This window comes from Podarcis vaucheri (genome assembly GCF_965113315.1).
Source record: "Podarcis vaucheri genome assembly, chromosome: 3".
Lineage (NCBI taxonomy): Eukaryota > Metazoa > Chordata > Lepidosauria > Squamata > Lacertidae > Podarcis > Podarcis vaucheri.
Window position 1 is genome coordinate 27,421,664 of NC_138761.1, and position 18,773 is coordinate 27,440,436.

Sequence of the window (18,773 nt, forward strand, 5' to 3'; positions counted from 1 at the left end):
AGGGTATAAATTATTATTATTATTATTACTACTACTACTACTACTATTACTATTTGCATGGCTGTATCAGCCACCACAGACCAAACACCACTGACAGACTCTTCATATTCTTATCATCTGAAACATGACATTTCCCCCCTCTGTGGAGATAGGCGGTTCTCACATTCAGCTGAGTCATCAAGGCTGAGTAAGCAAGTGATGAGACATGAAGATGACTATAGTTGTGTGAACCAGCTCTAAGGATCCAATCCTGAGTCCAGTTAGGTTGCTAAAATCCCACTGAAGCCCTCATGATACAGGATTGGACCCTTAACAGTGCATCCTATACATGCATGCAATAGAAGTAAGCCCCATTGAGTTCATTTCTGGTACATCCAACCTGGTAATACTTAACTTCCTGTCCGTGCTGTGTCTCTAGAAGATCTTGAATTTATAGGAGCAGCTGAAAGACCTTTTATGCTAAACTAAGTTCATTTGTGCCTGCAGAATCACATCAAAGTAGTTGGTGTATGAATCATTCCTGAGTGGTTAAACGCAAAGTATTCTGGCTACTGTTAAGAGAAGAGGAAATAAGGGTGCTGGGGAAACCAAAGGTCTGTGAGAAGGAAATTTTGCCTGAACAGGGCCCAGTTAATTGTATTAGGTCATTCTGGTAACAACAAGGTTACCATGGCAATATCCTATATAGGAAGATAGATTACCCTAAGTTTATGGGGGTAGGGAGAGAAGAATGCAATTCTGTTTCTCTGACTCACACTAATAAAAACCCACATCTGTGGAATAAAACAGGACATGTGGTCCGAATGATGTCAAGTTAGATGAAAGTTCAATATCTGTAAATTAAAAAAGTTGGGGGGGAGGGATGAATTTTGATTCGTAATACTCAAGGGACAAATGTTCTTTGCAATTAACACAGAATTGTTGCTAGAGACATGACACTTTTAAGAGTGCTAAACCTACACGAACTATCCATTCAAGATGTTAGATCATTTCAGAAGAATCGCCCCAGCATTGGAAGCCATTGGTTTTCAGAGGAAAACAGTGAAAGAAAGTGGTGTGCCTTCTAGCCCTACAGTGTAGGCTAAGAAAGTGAACAGAATTTTGATGGTGGGTGTGGGTGTGGGTGTACACACATATATACACACATACCTTGATGATGATGATGATGATGATGATGATTTAATAAATTCATATACCACCCTATACCTGTAGATCTCAGGGCGATTCACAGAATTCCATAAGCAAGGAACTTTTGATTAAAATGTTGCTATTGAAGGAGACACTAGAGTAGGGGTTGGTGAACCTGCGCCTCCCCCAAAGATTGTTGGGATGTCGTATCCCATCATCCGTGACCATTGGGCATGCTAGCCAGGGCTGATCGAGACCAACACTATCTGCAGGACTGCCAGTTGCCCATCTACCCGTGTAGGGGAAGAAGAGGAAGGGAGCAAGAGGAAGGGATACGGAATGATGAATGTGAGAAAACGCAGTTATAATATTTGAACAGACTTCTGGGATAAAAGATGAAGTGGCTTCTTTGCAGGATGAGAGAGAAGACGCCGCATTCATATTCACAGGATGCAGTTAAGCAGCATAGAGAGGAAATGGAATAGTTTTGGCCACCGAGACATCAAAGATGGAGCTAGTGACAGAGCTAGCATGAACTGGCATGGAAACATTCACAATACAATAAGCATCTAAATCAAGCCTCTTCGCTACTGCCTATGTACAACTGCATCATCTGGAAGGCCGACAAAGTGATTTCAGTTATACAGAGTGTATCTGCAGCTCTACAGTTATGCAAGATGAATCAGCTTGCCTCACACGGCAGCTGATTTTGGGAGTCACGAATGGGCAACAAATGGTTAGTTACTTAATTTATTATTGTAGTATTTACAATGCGAGAGGGGACACAGGCACCTCTGACTCTGAGACTTCCTGCCTCTGCTGGTCAAGAAATAAGTTGAATGGCCTTTTTTACTCCACCTCAATAAAGGTCGCTTGCAAAAAGTCCCTTGCCCACTGTCCCTCCCTGCCACAACTGCTCCTGTCAGCTCTCAATTGTGTCACAATACCCCCACTGCTCTCTGCACTGCAGACCAGTGTGGGGATGTGCGTATGGTGCGGTGCAGTTTTCTGTGGCCAGGCATGCAAAAGATCACCCTGAACGCCAGTTGACCAGATGAAAAGTGCAACCATCTCCTTTTCCAGAGTGGTAATCCGCATCCAAACAAACTCCACAATCTGGACGGCTTTGGGGAAACGGAGGATCACATGGCAATGTGGACATGTGCGTGCACATGCCTAAACACGTGTGTCTTCTGTTGCTGCCTCACCAAGCAGAAATTTGAAGGGAAAACATGGTTCTTGTTCTCCAGACCCTCAGGCACTTCATCTATTCAAGTTCATCCCATCTGTTCACAATTTAGCATGTGACTGAGCAAATACCACTAGAGGACAGTGTGAGTCAAAATATGTTGTTCCCTGACACAGTTGCTGCCTACCTGAAATCCTACCGGTTTCATCTTTCGCACAGCAAAAACTAGCAGCCATTTGTGTTCCCAGGAAAGGCAGCCCTATAACGATTTGGACTCTTCGTTTCTTTATTTGGCGACCTAGTGGTGCTATATATGCATATATTGTTGTTGGCATCTGTCTGCCTCGAGAGACAATGGAGTGTGCCTCTGGGGGTGAAGTCAAACTGGTGCATTAGCAGCACTGAATGGACCTCCCTTGGGGCGCAAGCCTGGGCAGTGTGTATGGGGGACCTGGGCTGCTCAAATGACAAGACCCCCCTCTCAGCCTTGCTGATGTGGTCCAAAGGAAAGCAGAGCAATATATCTGGCACCAGCTTAGCTGCAGGAGTTGCCGGAAAGAGGCATACAAGGCACCGTCCAACCGTCTTAGGGACTCCACTCTGAATTTGTGTAGGGTTTACTTCTTAGCCTATTCTTCTCCTGAAGATGTCCCGCAAGGCAGTGGAGGTTTAGGATCAGAGCTTTCCCTTTCCTATATGTGCTACCTTCCCAGGTTGACAAGCTCCATCTGCTCCTCACATCCCTCTACAGCACAAGCAGAAACCGCCTTCTTGACCGTTGGACCCACTAATGGTCTTGTCTGCTCAGTCTGCCAGAGCCTGTCTTCTCATGCAAGACAAATCCCTAACTCATCCATCAGCTACCCTCACCTGGTTTAGCTGGCCAGTTGAAGCCATCCCTGGGGTGTGGCTGCTGTCACCTGACATGCTGACAGCTGCTAGGAGCCACAGGTGAGATATGAGTGCAGTGTGAGGACCAATGTTGGGCAAACTACCCCAGAAGGAGCACCATGTGTCCCCCACCAGAGGCACTTTGCTATATGAGATAGACAGGTCCCCACCTCTAGGAGTGTACATTCCACATTTTGGCTGTTGTGAGCCAGTGAGAGCCCATGTGGAGCAGTGGTTGGAGTACCATACTAGGGCCTGGCAGAATGGGCTTCAAATACCCACTCAGCTATGAAGCTCCCTGGGTGATCTTGGGCCAGTCACTGCCTAACCTACCTCACAGAGTTGTTGTGGGTATTAAATGAGGAAGGGGACAACCAGGTATCCCACCTTGAGCTCCTAAAATAAAAAAGGTGGACTCTAAATGCAAACAACAACAACACTCCTTTAAAAAACTGTGGGGAACACCAGGCCTATGAGATGAATATAGCCCTCTAGGTCTTCCCATCTGGCCCTTAGGAGGATCTCTGCAGGCCACACCCCTTCCAGAAGCCACACCCCTCACCAGCCATACTTGACAACCTTAAATCATTTGTCCCTGAGCTGTGGTAACTCTTCTTGCTTTCCTGCGTGGGTGGGTGGTGTAGAAATCTCTGGCTTTTTCATGACATGAAGATAACGTATTGTACAAAGGTAAGAGTTGCCCCACTGCTAGAATGCGGCCCCTGGAAAGTTACCCATGAAGGAATGTGGCCCATGGACTGAAAAAGGTCCTTCACCCCTGCAACAGGAGGTGGGAAAGTATGAGAAAGACAAAGGTCACTAAGGGGCAAATGTCATTTCACAGACACCCTCAAATACATGGGACATAACCTGCGTAATGAACACTGTGGCATCATGTTCTATTTTTGCGTATTATTTATTTCTCTTTTTAATGTCTTTGTTATAAGTGCATTTTAATATGGTGGCGAATTGCCTTAATCTTCATTGAACAAAAGGTGGCATATAAACAATTCAGAGAATATATATATATCTATATATCAATATATATATCACTGCAGTGTTTATTTTACAAAGGCTGTCACAGTCACTTGCAGAATATTGACATATTTTAAACATTACAAAAAAACTGTTTAAAACACCCTGTTTTGCTTACTCATTTTTAAAAAATAAATTTTATTAGGGTTTTTTCTTTAAAAAATTAACAAATTTACTTCACATACAATATATCATTCACTTATATTTTCTGTTTTGACTTCCCACCCCTCCTGGGCTAATGCTTTGACTCTTATCCTTAACTGCTTCGTTATACCTGTTACTCAACCCCCTAAGGCCATCTTAACATCATTTCATGTTTTTCCTGTCATTTCTCTTATTCATCTTAAGCAACCTTGAAAAATCCAGACTAGATGCGGACGTGATGCTCGCCATCTATATGAGACAGTCTGCGTGCATACATCCAGTAATGCCAACTCATGGATGTGGAAATCACATGACACTTGTGAAAATCTACAGGAGGCTGCCGATGGCAAGAGCTATGTCTCCTGGCGGTGGGGGAGAGAGGTGGGGAAACTACTACAATTTCCCAGCAACCAAATGTTACGATACGTTGGCGCTGGAAGGGGCAGTGGTGGAAATGTGGATTTTCTACAACAGAAGTATGGTCTCAGTGAGAAATCTTTGTCGTGGAAAGGGGCATCTCATCAATGACAAATGAGTTGGAACATCACATTTGTTGCACAACAACATGCTTGTCTGGAAAAGCCAAAGGGGAATCCTTGAGCTTATCTGAATTCAGTGCTTCCCCCCAAACTTTCCATTATATTTCTGAAATGCACATATTTGCATTGATGGAGGTGAGGTCTGGGGGCATGGTAATTTTTACAATTGATGGCACAAGGATTGGGCAAGATGAAATTAGAGTAGGGATGAGGAAGCTTCAGCCATCCAGATGTTGTTGAATTCCAGTGCCATCCTTGTGGCTTATACAGTGATGTAGCATGGGTTGCCAGTGTCCGGGGCTGCTTGGAGGGGATGGGAGGGCCAGAGGGAAACAGATGGAATACTCATGCACCTTGAAGTGTCTAATGGCATCCATGTCACTCAGGAGATCGCAGCCACAGAAATAAGAAGAGTTGTTCCATTGTCCTTAGAGGTCACTTCCTGGTTCACACAGAGAAGCTGTTTTCATTGGAGCCCAGGAACAGAAGTTCGCAGCTGTATTGAGGCAGCACTGGGCGTTGAAATTTTGCATCCCCTTAACAATTTTGCACCCGGGGCAACTGCCTCTGTGCCGCCACCACTGCCCATGCTATGTCACTGAGTGGTTTATTTCAATGCTGTTTCTTTCTCCTTCAGTTTTCAAAGCACTTGATGAAGAAGATGGGGGGAGCTCTTACCTAAAATTAAGTTACTTCCAAGTATCAGACAAATGGCTACTGAAATAGGATTCTGAGAAATCAGCATTATCTCTTTCATCTACACTAGTGGTGAACCCAGGAAATCAGTGGTTGAAAATTTACCACTTCCAACAAAGAAACTTCGTGACCAAGTGTTTAGCTATTACTAAGTGACACTAGCAGGTAAAGGTAGCTTTGCTCACAGGGATCCTAAGTTGAACACAGTGTAGTGTGTGCAAATGTGCACTGTGGTGGTTAGAGGAAGCTTCTACAGAAAGAATGTACATTGAAATTCATGTTGCAGTGGGCAGGTTCATTCATGGTGTGGGAGCTTGGTTTTGGGCAAGCACAATTCCCATTAGAGCAAAAATTTGTTTTAGAATACTGTTTCCTTATCTCAATCACTGGTCTTCTCCTGCAAAGTTGTGGGATGTAATCCACTGGGAGCAGTCAAATACAACATTCCTTGGTTTCCTAGAGTGGACATGCAAGGGAATGTTTGGTCCAGCCAGTCAAAACCTCCTGTTCCTCCTGGCCTGGAGCATCCTTCCTTGCATGTGACTAGGGGGTGGGCGTGACTTTTCCAGACCTGGTAAAAGTACAAAGCATGCTGCCACTTTCTCTTCCATCTTCCTTTCATCCTGCGAACTTCCCGGACTGCTAACTGCAATCATTAGGTCAACCCACATATTGGGTATAAACCTGTTTGTATATGCGTGTAACTTTAAGCCTTAAGCCTTCCTTCAGGGATCACACTGTGCTCTGCCTGATCGTGAGTAAAATTTCTTTTTATTGCTTATGAATAAGATTGTGGTGTCTTTATTCTTTTAGGAGGGATTCAAGGGGTCTTACCAGAAAAAATATTAAAACACATTTCAATCTGAACAAGCCAGATTGAATTGAGTACACGAGTTTGCAACTAGTTTTCTGCAGTGTGTGAGAAGGGGAATGTAAACTCTGCTAAGTAAAGGAACTTGGTAGTGCAAGTTAGGAAGGATATTAATAAACAATATATCCTCTCCTGCCACCCTGAACATTCCCACAAAAGAATTTCAGAAATAGACTGGAAAGAGAAGTTGCTGAATTACAACTTATTACCAAACTTAAAACCATGGAGAGACCTGGTCTGAATAGAGACATTGGATTCTTATCTCATTATACATGATAAAGCTATTTTTGGCCATCTCATCCCTTGCTTTTTCCTGTAAGACCAATTGCAGTCATTAACAGTCGCCAACTGGTTTACTACACCTATCAGCCAATCACCCATTCCCACCACCCTTCCGAGTAATACCCCTCCCCACCCTCTCACTATATATAAGGGTCTGGTGACTTCTGTTTCAGTGTATCTGAAGAAGTGTGCATGCACACGAAAGCTCATGCCAATAACAAACTTAGTTGGTCTCCAAGGTGCTACTGGAAGGAATTTTTCTTATTTTATTCCCACAAAAGTCACTTCCAGTTTGAGTGTTCAAACATTTGGGTTGCACTACTCAATATTATCAATTCATAGCTTTTGGAAAAGTTTTCACATACCTGTTTTCATGTAAGAATGTTTCACTTGCATTGCATCATGATGAGCTGCTAGCAGTTTTAGGTGTAACAGTAGCAACAATAGTAATTATACTAAATATTAATATTACTAATGATTTATTTTTAGTGTTTCATAAAATGGTTTTCTGTGCCTGGTTTGATTACAAGAATTGAAGGTGTCTGGCTTCACAGTTACTATTCAAATGCAGGTATAAGTGAACATACATGTTTGCTTCATGAAATCAGGGATCACAGGTAGTTATTGCAAATTGTTTTAAACTGTTTTGAATATTGTGTTTCAATGTTGTGACCTGTTCTGGGACCTCAGAGTGAAGGGCAGGTAATTGATTGATTGATTGATAAGCTGAGTGCACTGCAAATTTTGGAATAGACAACAGAACTGCCACATCAGGTGTGGGAAGTGGTGGAACTGAAATTTGTTCTGATTTGTTTGCAGGGAGGCTATACAACATTGAGTAACCATCCTGATTTGCCTGCTCAGAGGTTATATACATCAATCTTTGCTTTATCCTATTTTCATAATACATAAGGAGAATGCGAAGAGCAACGCATTGTTTCAGTTCAACACATCAAGCAGAGGTTTTCAACCTTTTTGAGTCCACAGCTCCCTTGACCAACTACATTCTTTCTGCAGCACTCCTGTGGGGCTCAGGAGCCCAGTTATGTCACCCCTTGCCTGCAGAGCCGGCAGCCCCTTTTCGAACACCCTCCCTTGTGGGGTGTTCCCTCAGCCTCCCTCCCTCTCCTCTCTCCTGGCCAGCCCCAAAGGCACCATTCTCCAGGGGAGATTGTAGTCAGGGCTGCTGCAACAAACAGCCATGAAAGCCTTTGGGAGGCAGAGGCGGAAGAGGGCATCAGAGGAGGGAGGGAAGGAAAGAGGGACAGAGGCCAGTGTTGCCTGTGGCACCCCTGACCATCATTCAAGGCACCCCAAGGTGCCACGGCACACTGGTTGAAAACCACTGCTCTAGAGGAAAGCTCTTGGGAAGCTGGTGTTGAGGTCTCAGTTTCACTAGTTCTTGACCATAAGGTGAACATGTCCTACCGTCCTACGAAATCAACTTCCACGTTTGTCTTGCTGTTTGTACTTGCTTTGTCAACCTTTCTATTACAGCATATTGCACCAAGAAAACGTTCCATTCTTGAAATGATCTTCCATCTTCTGCTTTCCAATTTCTTGCTATTTCCTGTCTCACTGCAGCCAATAGTATTGGTAACATCTCTTTATATTTCACAACTGAATTTTGCTCATCAAATATACTTAACCATGCCAGTGTTAGGGAAGGATCGATGTGGGGCTTAGTTTTAAACTCTGACAGGTGTTTGATTTTAAGTTTTGTGGTTGTCTATATTTTTCTGAAACCAGACCCCAAGCCTAACCTCCTTCCAAAAGGTAGTATTGTATATCAGACAAACCAGACCAAATATGACTTCTACATATTGTAATTTCTGACATGTTTTTGTTATATATGAAAAATGTAAGAGGTTTTTTTTAATAAAAAAATATCTACATTTTTAGTGCATTTCCCAATCACTTCCCTAACTGCAAAAGTGAATTTGTCACCCTAAAGTGCTCTAAAAAGGTAAAGGGACCCTGACCATTAGGTCCAGTCGCAGATGACTCTGGGGTTGCGGTGCTCATCTCGCTTTATTGGCCGAGGGAGCCGACGTACAGCTTCCAGGTCATGTGATTCACAGAATGCTGTGTGAGATAGTAAGTCTGCAGGCTTGAGTTTGCTAGCTGATGCAACTGGCTGATGCAATCAGCCTACAGTACTTTCTATGGAAGTGCTGGGTCAGAATGACTCAGCAGTAATGTGCTGACAGTTGATTGGCTGTCATCGGTTTAAAAGGGAAACCTGTCCAGCAGCAAAGGGGTGGTATAGAGGAGTGTAGCCAGAGAGTTGAGAGTTAGAGGTCTTCCTATTTGCCTTAAGGTGTAGCCAGGTACTCTGTTTGACTGTATGAACTGCTCGTATATTATAGCCTGTAGATATTTGTATATACCGTATATACCGTATTTTTCGTCCTATAGGGCGCACCGGCCCATAGGATGCACCTCGTTTTTTTGGGGGAAAATGAATTTTAAAAAATTATCCCCCCCCGCCCTGGCTGCCGCCCCGAGCCTTGCGCTCACCTGCCCGAAGCACGGGGCACCCTCCGGAGGGCTTGGCAGGACCTCCTGCCGGGCGCGCAAGGCTTGCGGACACTTGCGGGGGCTGCAGGCTGCTGTCCGCAAGCCTTGTGAGCCCGCGGGAACTCCCACCAGGCTTGCAAGGCTTGCGGATAGCTTCCTGAAGCCTGGAGAGCGAGAGGGGTCGGTGCGCACCGACCCCCCTCGCTCTCCAGGCTTCAGCGAAAGCCTGCATTCGCCCCATAAGACGCAGGCACATTTCCCCTTCATTTTTGGAGGGGAAAAAATACGTCTTATGGGGCAAAAAATACGGTATCTAGCTCACAATAAATATACTCCACTGAAGAACCTGGAACTCTGAGCTTTTCTGCTAAAGCGCCACAGAAAATTCGCAACAGTGGCCAGCATGACTAAACTGCTTCTGGCGAACCAGAGCGGTACACAGAAACACCGTTTACCTTCCCGCTGGAGTGGTACCTATTTATCTACTTGCACTTTGACGTGATTTCGAACTGCTAGGTTGGAAGGAGCAGGGACCGAGCAACAGGAGCTCACCCCGTCACGGGGATTCGAACCGCCGACCTTCTGATCGGCAAGCCCTAGGCTCTGTGGTTTAACCCACATCGCCACCCGTGTCCCTTAAACTGCTCTAATCCACTTTAATTGTAGAAGCCTACATTGCTGGTATGTGACTGAATCACTCCTGCAAAATACTTGATCACCATTACGTTCGAATGGCGCATCTATCATATTAAATATTCGTATTGATTTTTATTTTTTTATTTTGGCTGTGTTTATTTCTTTTACTTAATTTTGCTGCATTGCAATTTGAATTCTGTGGAATGCTTATGTGAGGGTGAGCACAATGCTGAGGCTGAATCATCATGCTAGGTTAAAAAAAATGAAGTTGGAGAACTCCCATAGATATGTAATAAAAAAATCTCATGAGAAGACTCAAAACAGGTCAAGTTAGATCTTCATTGGATACAATTCTGTAGGCAGAGCATTCCAACTTTCGAGTGAGGTGGGACTTTGTGGGGCAAGGCAAACGTGTGAATTTTACATTTTCACAGGCCCAGTAACCACAGTGTGAAAACTTGAAATCCAAGTGTGAGTTAAGGGTATCTTTATTGTGGACATTTCTAGTAAATAGAAAGCGAAAGGATGTTAAACTCTAGAGTCACGTTACCCTTGGAAATTACTGGACACCATTTCCCAAAGAGTTGATATGCCAACTTGAAAGTTGCAAGACTAAAGTGAGACCACTTTGGTTTTTACATTAAAAAGAACACCACAAATGGTAAAGCTTTGTGCTGCTCACCGACAAAAAGTGAACTGGACGTACGAGAAGGAGAAAATGAAGAAAATATTTTGCTCTATTTCATGGGTATTTTATATGTCCTCATAAACTGGGGTGCGGAGGGGCAATAGGGAAAAGGTTGTAGGCTTTGGTGGAATTTAGTGGAAGAATTTGAAAGAAAACTTCATGAAGATGCATCATAGATGGTATATGTCACCAGATAGGTTGGCAAAAATGAAAAAAAAATATATTGGGTGATAACAAGTGCTGGAGGTGTAATAGAATGATTGGAACCTTACACCATATGTGGTGGTCCTGTCTGGAAATTAAGAATTATTGGAATATGATACATGAGGAAATTAAAAAAGCTAATAAAAACATTGCATAATAAAAGAGCAGAATCATATTTATTAGGAATTTTGAACGGAGACATCCCGAATGACAAAATTAATATTTTCTTATACGTGACAACAGCAGCGAGAATGTTGATAACCAATAATTGGGAAGGAAATTATTTTCCAACCAAAGAAGAATGGTTGAATAAAATATGCGAATACTTGGAATTATCAAAGTTGACTGATTTGATAAGACAAAAACCAAAAAATATAATCCAGAAACAATTGAAATGTTTAAATGAGTATTTATGTAGACAAGGATTAAATGTAAGGTATTGGTTGTGTTTATAATAGATTTATGAGAGATTGAGAAAACTTATTGTTTAGAATATTTGTGTGGGATTGTATGGGAAAAATACAGAATAACAGACATAATCTTGCTTAAAATGCATATAGGAAGTGCAGTGTAAGCGATGGAAGTCAATCAATTAAATTTTATTATTATTTTCATATTAAGATATATGTAGAATAAACTTGGGAGAAATTCTTCCAACTTTTCTTCTTTTCCCCCTCTTTATTATTTTTCTTCTTTTTTCTTTTCTTCTTTTTTCTCTTTTGTTCCTTTTTCCTGTATATGTGCTTATTTGAAATATATTTGTATGTATGTATGTATGTGTTTGCAATATTTTGTAACAATTATGTTAAATAAACAATAAAATTATTAATTTAAAAAACAGAGGAAGGATTTGAAATGCTTCCAAAACTCTTCAGCTTCCTTTCCATCCACTTGCTATGATATTCAGGAAAGCACGTCGCACAACATACAAAACTATGGCAAATTATTGTCCCCTCCAGATGTTGCTGAACTCTAGCTCCCATCAGCTCCTGCCAGTTTGGCCAATAGTCAGGGATGATGGGAGTTGTAGTCCACCATATCTGAAGAGCACCAGGTTGTGGAAAGCTGGATGGTGGAAATCAGTGTTACAAGAACATGTTGGAGGCTACTGGTAGTCTGGTGCGGCTTTTGAAAAGGAGCAGACAATTAACGGAGGCTTAGTCCCATGGACTGCAAGAAGATCAAACCTCTCCATTCTTAAGGAAATCAGCCCTGAGTGCTCACTGGAAGGACAGATCGTGAAGCTGAGGCTCCAGTACTTTGGCTACCTCATGAGAAGAGAAGACTCCCTGGAAAAGACCCTGATGTTGGGAAAGATGGAGGGCACAAGGAGAAGGGGACGACAGAGGACGAGATGGTTGGACAGTGTTCTCGAAGCTACCAGCATGAGTCTGACCAAACTGCGGGAGGCAGTGGAAGACAGGAGTGCCTGGCATGCTCTGGTCCATGGGGTCACGAAGAGTCGGACACGACTAAACGACTAAACAACAACAACAAATTACTAGGGACACATAGAGCCTCCAAGTTTGGGGGCAGTATATATTTGAGGCACAGCTGACGAGGGCAAAGAGCAGGGGAGGGAAATTGCCTTTATGTTCTGCTTGTGTACTTCCCAGAAATGTATGGCTGGAATCAGTCCTTTATCTATTTACCTATCCTTTTGGATTCAATATTGTGTACTTCTAAGGCAGTCCCATTCCAATACTGCAGATCAGTGTTTCCCAAAGTTGGGTCTCCAGCTGTTTTTTAGACTACAACTCCCATCATCCCTAACTAGCAAGATCCAGTGGTCAAGGATGATGGGAGTTGTAGTCCAAAAACACCTGGAGACCAAAGTTTGGGGGACACTGCTGTAGATGAACTTTGGACTGATCTAGCAAGGCATAGGGCATGAGAAATTGTCTTGTACCAAGTCAGATCACTGCTCTATTTAGCTCTGTACAGCTTACACACTGACTGGCAGTGACTTTTCATATACAGTAGAAGACTTTTCCAGCTCTACCAGTGAATGCTGGATACAGAACCTGCCACCCTCTGCATGGAAAAAAAAAGTCATATCATACTCAGCTATGGCTTATCCTGTTAGCATTTGGAGTTAAATACATGGTGGAGACGGGCAGTCCTTTGTAAACTGCTTAGAAGTGGCATACAAATTCCAACATAAACTGTTGGAAGTGGCATACAAATTTGTTAAATAAATAAAGAAAACCACAATTTGTCAGAGTTCTGTGAACAGTTTCTCCTAAATCCCAGGCATTAAAAGAAAAAGTTGCGCATCATCTTAATTTCCCTCAAGACCGTAACAGCTTCGTAAATCTTCTTTTCTACTTCTTCCTGTGAGAGAAATGACGCCTCAAGACTGATGGGAAGAAGAGAGGAGGGTAGTTTTTGGTTGTTGTTTTTTAAGTTTCAAAGTACTAGTGCTTTCTGCACTAGTTTTCCTTTGGTACTTCAATCTACTCTAGGCTGATTCACCAGCGGAAACCCCAGACACGGTATGCCACAGCGGTTGCCTGAGGAGACCAGAAGTCTTGTGGTTTTTAAAAGAAGAGAGTTCCATGCAGAAATCAATTCCTCACTAGATGGTGATACACTGCTCACAGGCTTTGGCTTGTGCACACATTACTGGCTCGAAACACATCTGGCTTCTTCTTTTTCTCTGTTCAGATCAGTGCTGGTTTGGGGGGGAATGCATCAAAACGCAGTAGTTCCTCAGAAATTACAGGATATAGATGGACTGTGGGAGAGTGCACTAGATGCAAAGAGGTGTGTGCACACAGCCTTGTTTATTTACGTGACCATTACTCCAACAGGCCAGAGGTGTAATACGAGGGGCTGGGGGGGGGCATCGCCCCACGGCACATTTTTTTTGGCGGGGCGAAGGGCAGGGCTTCGTGAGCTGTTGCGTCCTTTTAGGCCGCCCCCTGCCTGAGAAGGATGCAGCAGCTCAGGTGCTCTGCAAGTTGAGCGCCATTTCTGCAAGTCTCCCAAGTGACAATGGGCTCGCAGGGTGCCGTGAACGTGCCCCTCAAAGCCAGCTGTCCAGTGGGTGGGGCTTGCTCCCAGATCAGCGGGGTAAGGATTGAGGCCTTAGACAAACTCAATAATAGTCCTTTTGAAGCTTTTGCATGAAAAATTCACTCCCTACCATTGACCTATGACCCTTCGCTAACGTGATGAAATGTTGTTGTTGTTGTTGTTGTTGTTATTTAGTTGTTTAGTCGTGTCCGACTCTTCGTGGCCCCATGGACCAGAGCACGCCAGGCACTTAACCAATTAAAACTACTCATTTCAGTGGGTTTAATCTGAATATGACTTTGTCATCTACAACATTTATTGCCTTCATAACTGTTGCGAGCAGTCTTTAAAGCTTCTGGAGGAAAAGGTCGAATAAAAATGTTTTGCATAAGTTGTTGGCATCCAATCTGTCTCAGGAGACAATGGAAGAGTGTGCCTTCAGGTTAAAGCAGGCTTCCTCAACCTCGGCCCTCCAGATGTTTTTGGCCTACAACTCCCATGTTCCCTAGCTAGTAGGACCACTGGTCAGGGATGATGGGAACTGTAGTCTCAAAACATCTGGAGGGCCAAAGCTGAGGAAGCCTGGGTTAAAGACAAACTGCTGGAGAGTTACAGTGCCTGCTGTGGCTGTAGAGACTGATACAGGAGAGACATGTTTTGTTACAGCTGGGGCAGATGAAGGCATCCTGTTTTGCTGCTACAGGCACACCATGGCGTTTCTTCTCTCTGCACTCCTTCCAGCGGCCATTCCTCCTCTGTTCTCTGCTGTGGATACATGACCTGTTTGCTTCCAGGCACTGCAATCGTCTGCAAGGGATTCCCACACAGTGGGAATGTTAATGTTACCAGTCTTCTCATCATATTCGCAGACATCTTTGTAACGCAGAGTTGGTTGCTCAAGGGCCTAGTGCCTGAAGCCCACTCTCTGCCATCTTCCATTCTGTGGACATGACCAAGCCAGCATAGACGTCACTGAGACAGAAATGTGAAGATGATGGGAATGTGGGCTTCGGAGAGCACATCTTTGTTTGAGACTCTGTCTGCCATGTGATGCCCAAGATCTTCTTGATGCAACGCATGTGGAAGGCATTGAGATGTCGCTCTTGGCCACTATAAGTTGGTCACGACTCACTTCTGTAAAGTTTCATGCTCAACACACAGGCCTAGTAGACTTTCATATTCCTCATTACATAAGTAAATACATTTTAAAAGGTGATGATTTGGGGATCATCTAGTTCTGTTGATACTTTTATACTTCTAATTTTTTTGTTTTTATTTTTTAGAAAAAGACTATGAATACCATGATGCAGTGTTACACAAGGCAAGCTCTATGTGTCTGAGAACCGCTGCTTATGGAGGTCTGATGCTTTAAAAACCCATGCTGCTGTGTGACTGACCATGATTGAACCTGTTAAAGAGCACAGCAGCGGCTGAGACCTAGATTACATCCACCTATTCAGAAGAAAATTAATTTGAAAAGAAGTGCATGTTGATTATGTAGGGGCAGAAATTTGCCTTTTGGGGTCTAAAACAACAGGAATGATTCTTGCAGGTTTCACATGTAAGTAATCCAGGATGTGGAGAATAATGACTATGAGATGTGTCAGAGTTAGGGCATCAGCATGCATTTTGGACCACAGTAGGCACAGTCCGTGATGCACAGGAGAGTCAACCTTTTTTTTTTTTTTTAAAGTGCTTCCTCCACTAGTATTTTCCATTGTGCAAACCCATCAGATGTTCACTTTAGGAGGCAGGCAAACATGCAGGAAGTAGTGTTAGATATTCCCGAAATTGTTTCTTACAAAGAAGCACCTTTTTTTTTTTTTGCACAGTCTTGCTGTCCAGGAGAAGAAACTTTTAAAAGATATAAGGTGTGAGATTCTTCTGTAGTAAAGCCATGAAACTCTTTTCTCGAGGTGGAGAGCTCCTTCATTTCTGCACAAGGGATTGCAATGACTCTAAAAAATTCTCCACAGGTTTCAGTGGTCCTTTCACTGAACAAGCAGAAGGAAAGAGGGGGAACTTGGGGAAGTTGTAGACGAGACGTACTTTAGACTCATATCCTGGGAGCATGCCAATTCCTTTTGGGGGTGGGGGAATGTGGGTATCTGAAGGGCATCCCTAGACAATGAGGACCAATTGGCAGGCTGTAGGGGGCATATGTTTTTAACCGTGTGTTAAAACATATACAATGGAGAACCTCAGGCCTGGGGGCCAAATGCAGCCCTCCAAGTTTCTCTGCCTGGCCCTTGGGATGCTCCCCAGGGCACAGTGGCGTAGCGTGGGGGGTACAGGGAGGCCAGCCGCACCAGGCGCAACATCTGGGGGTTAGGGTTAGGGGGCGCAAATACACGGGTTAGGGGGCGCAAATTACTTGCCTTGCCCCAGGTGCTGACAACCCACGCTACGCCACTGCCAGGGCACACAGCTTGCCAGCCCTGGTTTGGTCCCTCCTTGAGTGTTTATGTCTGGCTGCAATGTATCCCTGAACTCTGATCATTCTTCTTGCTCTCCTGCAAGGATACAGGGGTCTGTGTGAGTGCATGAGGACACTAGCCTACTTTCCAGTTAAAATCTACACCCATTGCTCCGCCCACTTTTGCTTCTGGTCCTGACCTGCATTGGCAGGTGGCGCCTGGGAGGCTACCCAGAAGGGAAGGAAGCCCTCAGCCTAAAAAAAGGTTCCCCGTCCTGGTTCACATCCTGTTGATGGTGCCATATCTAGTTCATCAAACAAGAGGAAATCCCAGGAAGGGCTGTGTGTCCACTGGCCTTCTATTCTAACCAGGCAGCTGAAGTGGGAACACACAACCGCTCCCTACTCAAGTGAAGTGAGGTGACTTCAGTTTACTTTGCTTGCTTGCCATTCTGGCTTTGAGGGAGTGTTCACATCGTACAACCTCTCCCTTGGACATTGAGATATATGAGGTACATGTTAAGGACAGCATAGCTAAATTTGCTTACTGCAGTATGTGGATGTTTGCCACCAAACTGGGTGGCTTTAAGCAGTGCTATTGAGGGAATGAACACCTCCCTCTTGGAATGGTAATGGTGCCCACCTGAGAGGTGCCAGAACTGAGTTCCTGTGAGTTCCTCCTGAAAAAGCCCTGGCTTTAAGAGGGGATAAGATAAATTCTTGGAGGATACAGACCATCAATGGCTACTAGTCATGGTGACTATATCACTGAATACCAGTTCCTAAGAGCAGTAGCTGGAAAGGGCGACTCTACCTGTGAGCTTCCCAAAGGCATCTGGTTGGTTACTGTGGGAACATAGGAGACTTGCTGGATCAGGCCAATGGATATTGTTATTGTTTTTTGGGGGGGATCCTCCCCTAAACCCTATAAATTATTAAATGGCAGGGTTTTGATTATTTGGATTATTGAGGGGAAGACTGGAAGTCAGTGGAAAAGAACAGGCTAAACTTTCTTTCCAAGCCAGGGACTCACCTGGAATAGAGGCATTAACATGACAAAAGGGCCCGTGGCTCATCTAAGAGCCTGGGCCTGGGCAGAGAGAGGTTGCCATGGTGATGAGGTGTGGGTTCGAAGTGAGAGGGGAGTCTTTAGCAAGGTGTGCTGGGAAGAAGAAGGGGACAATCTCTGTTTTCCAGGTGGGAGGGAAAGTTGAAAAAATACATTGTAATAATGCAACATTTGAAGTACCATTTCTTGAAAATCATGCTTTACTTACTATTACTCACATTTGGATCGCAACCTTCCTCCAAGGAACAGTGGCAGGTGCATCTAAAAGGACTACCCCACATTTCCCTCACAACAACCCTGTGAAGTAGGTTATGCTGGCTGACAGCAGTGATCTTGGATTTGAATCTAGGTCCCACCAATTGTCAACACATGGGATCTGAATGTTCATGAGAGCAGGAGGACAAGACAGATGCATTTATGGTTCCCCTGAAACCGATCAACAGACAATGACAAGGCATGTTTACCCTCACAACTGTCTTCTCCTCTCCTTTAAAAGCTACAAAAGCAAGAGATTCTGGAATAGTCTAGCTCAGAGATGAGGGATCTGTAACCCTCCAAATGTTGCTGGACACTACCTGTGGTTTATAGGTTGTGATTTAAAAGCTGTTCAACCTGCCCTGGGACCTTAGGGTGAAGGGTGGGTAATCAATTGCAATATTAACCGTCCCAGCCACTGTGGCCAATTGTCAGGGCTGATGGGAGTTGTGGTCCAGCAATACCTGGGGAGGGGCACAGGTTCCCCATACTTGTTATAATACCAGAGGACCAGTACTGCCTTGGCCCCGAGCCCAGGAAGTTGCTATCATTATTCTTAGCTGAAAGCCAACACCCTGCATTTCGTGCTTTGTACTATATGCTTATATAGGCCCCATTCCAATGATGTAACAGTTCCGAAATAATTGAGCACCCTTCAGAGACTGAGTGTCCCTCGGGCTTCCCTTCCTCTTCTTTCTCACTTGACTTCCCCCAGAAGTGCTGCGGGAACACAGCTTTTTGTTTATTTTATTTATTAAATTTATATTCCTCCCTTCCCAGGGTAGCAAATAACAAATGATAAAACAATTTAACAAAAAATCTGAAAAACATATCCAGTACAGGAAAGATCTCTACTTAAATGGCTTGCTGGAAGAGGGGGAGATTCTAGTAGACACCGCCAAGGAAACAGAGATGGCGCCTGTCTAACATTCAAGGTGATGGAATTCCAAAGGGCAGGTGCCACCACAACTAAAGGCCCAATTCCTATATTGTAAGGCATGGACCTTTTTATCAGATGGCATCTGTCGGAGGCCTCACTGGCACAGCACAGCAATTGGGTAGGTATATAAGGGGTGGGACAATGTTTCCGGCTTAGGTCTGGGGCCTGTTCAACTGAATGAGCATCAGGGTCCCCCAAAACACAAGGCTTGGCTCAAAAGTATCTCATAGGGTGGACTGGAGCCGCTATGCT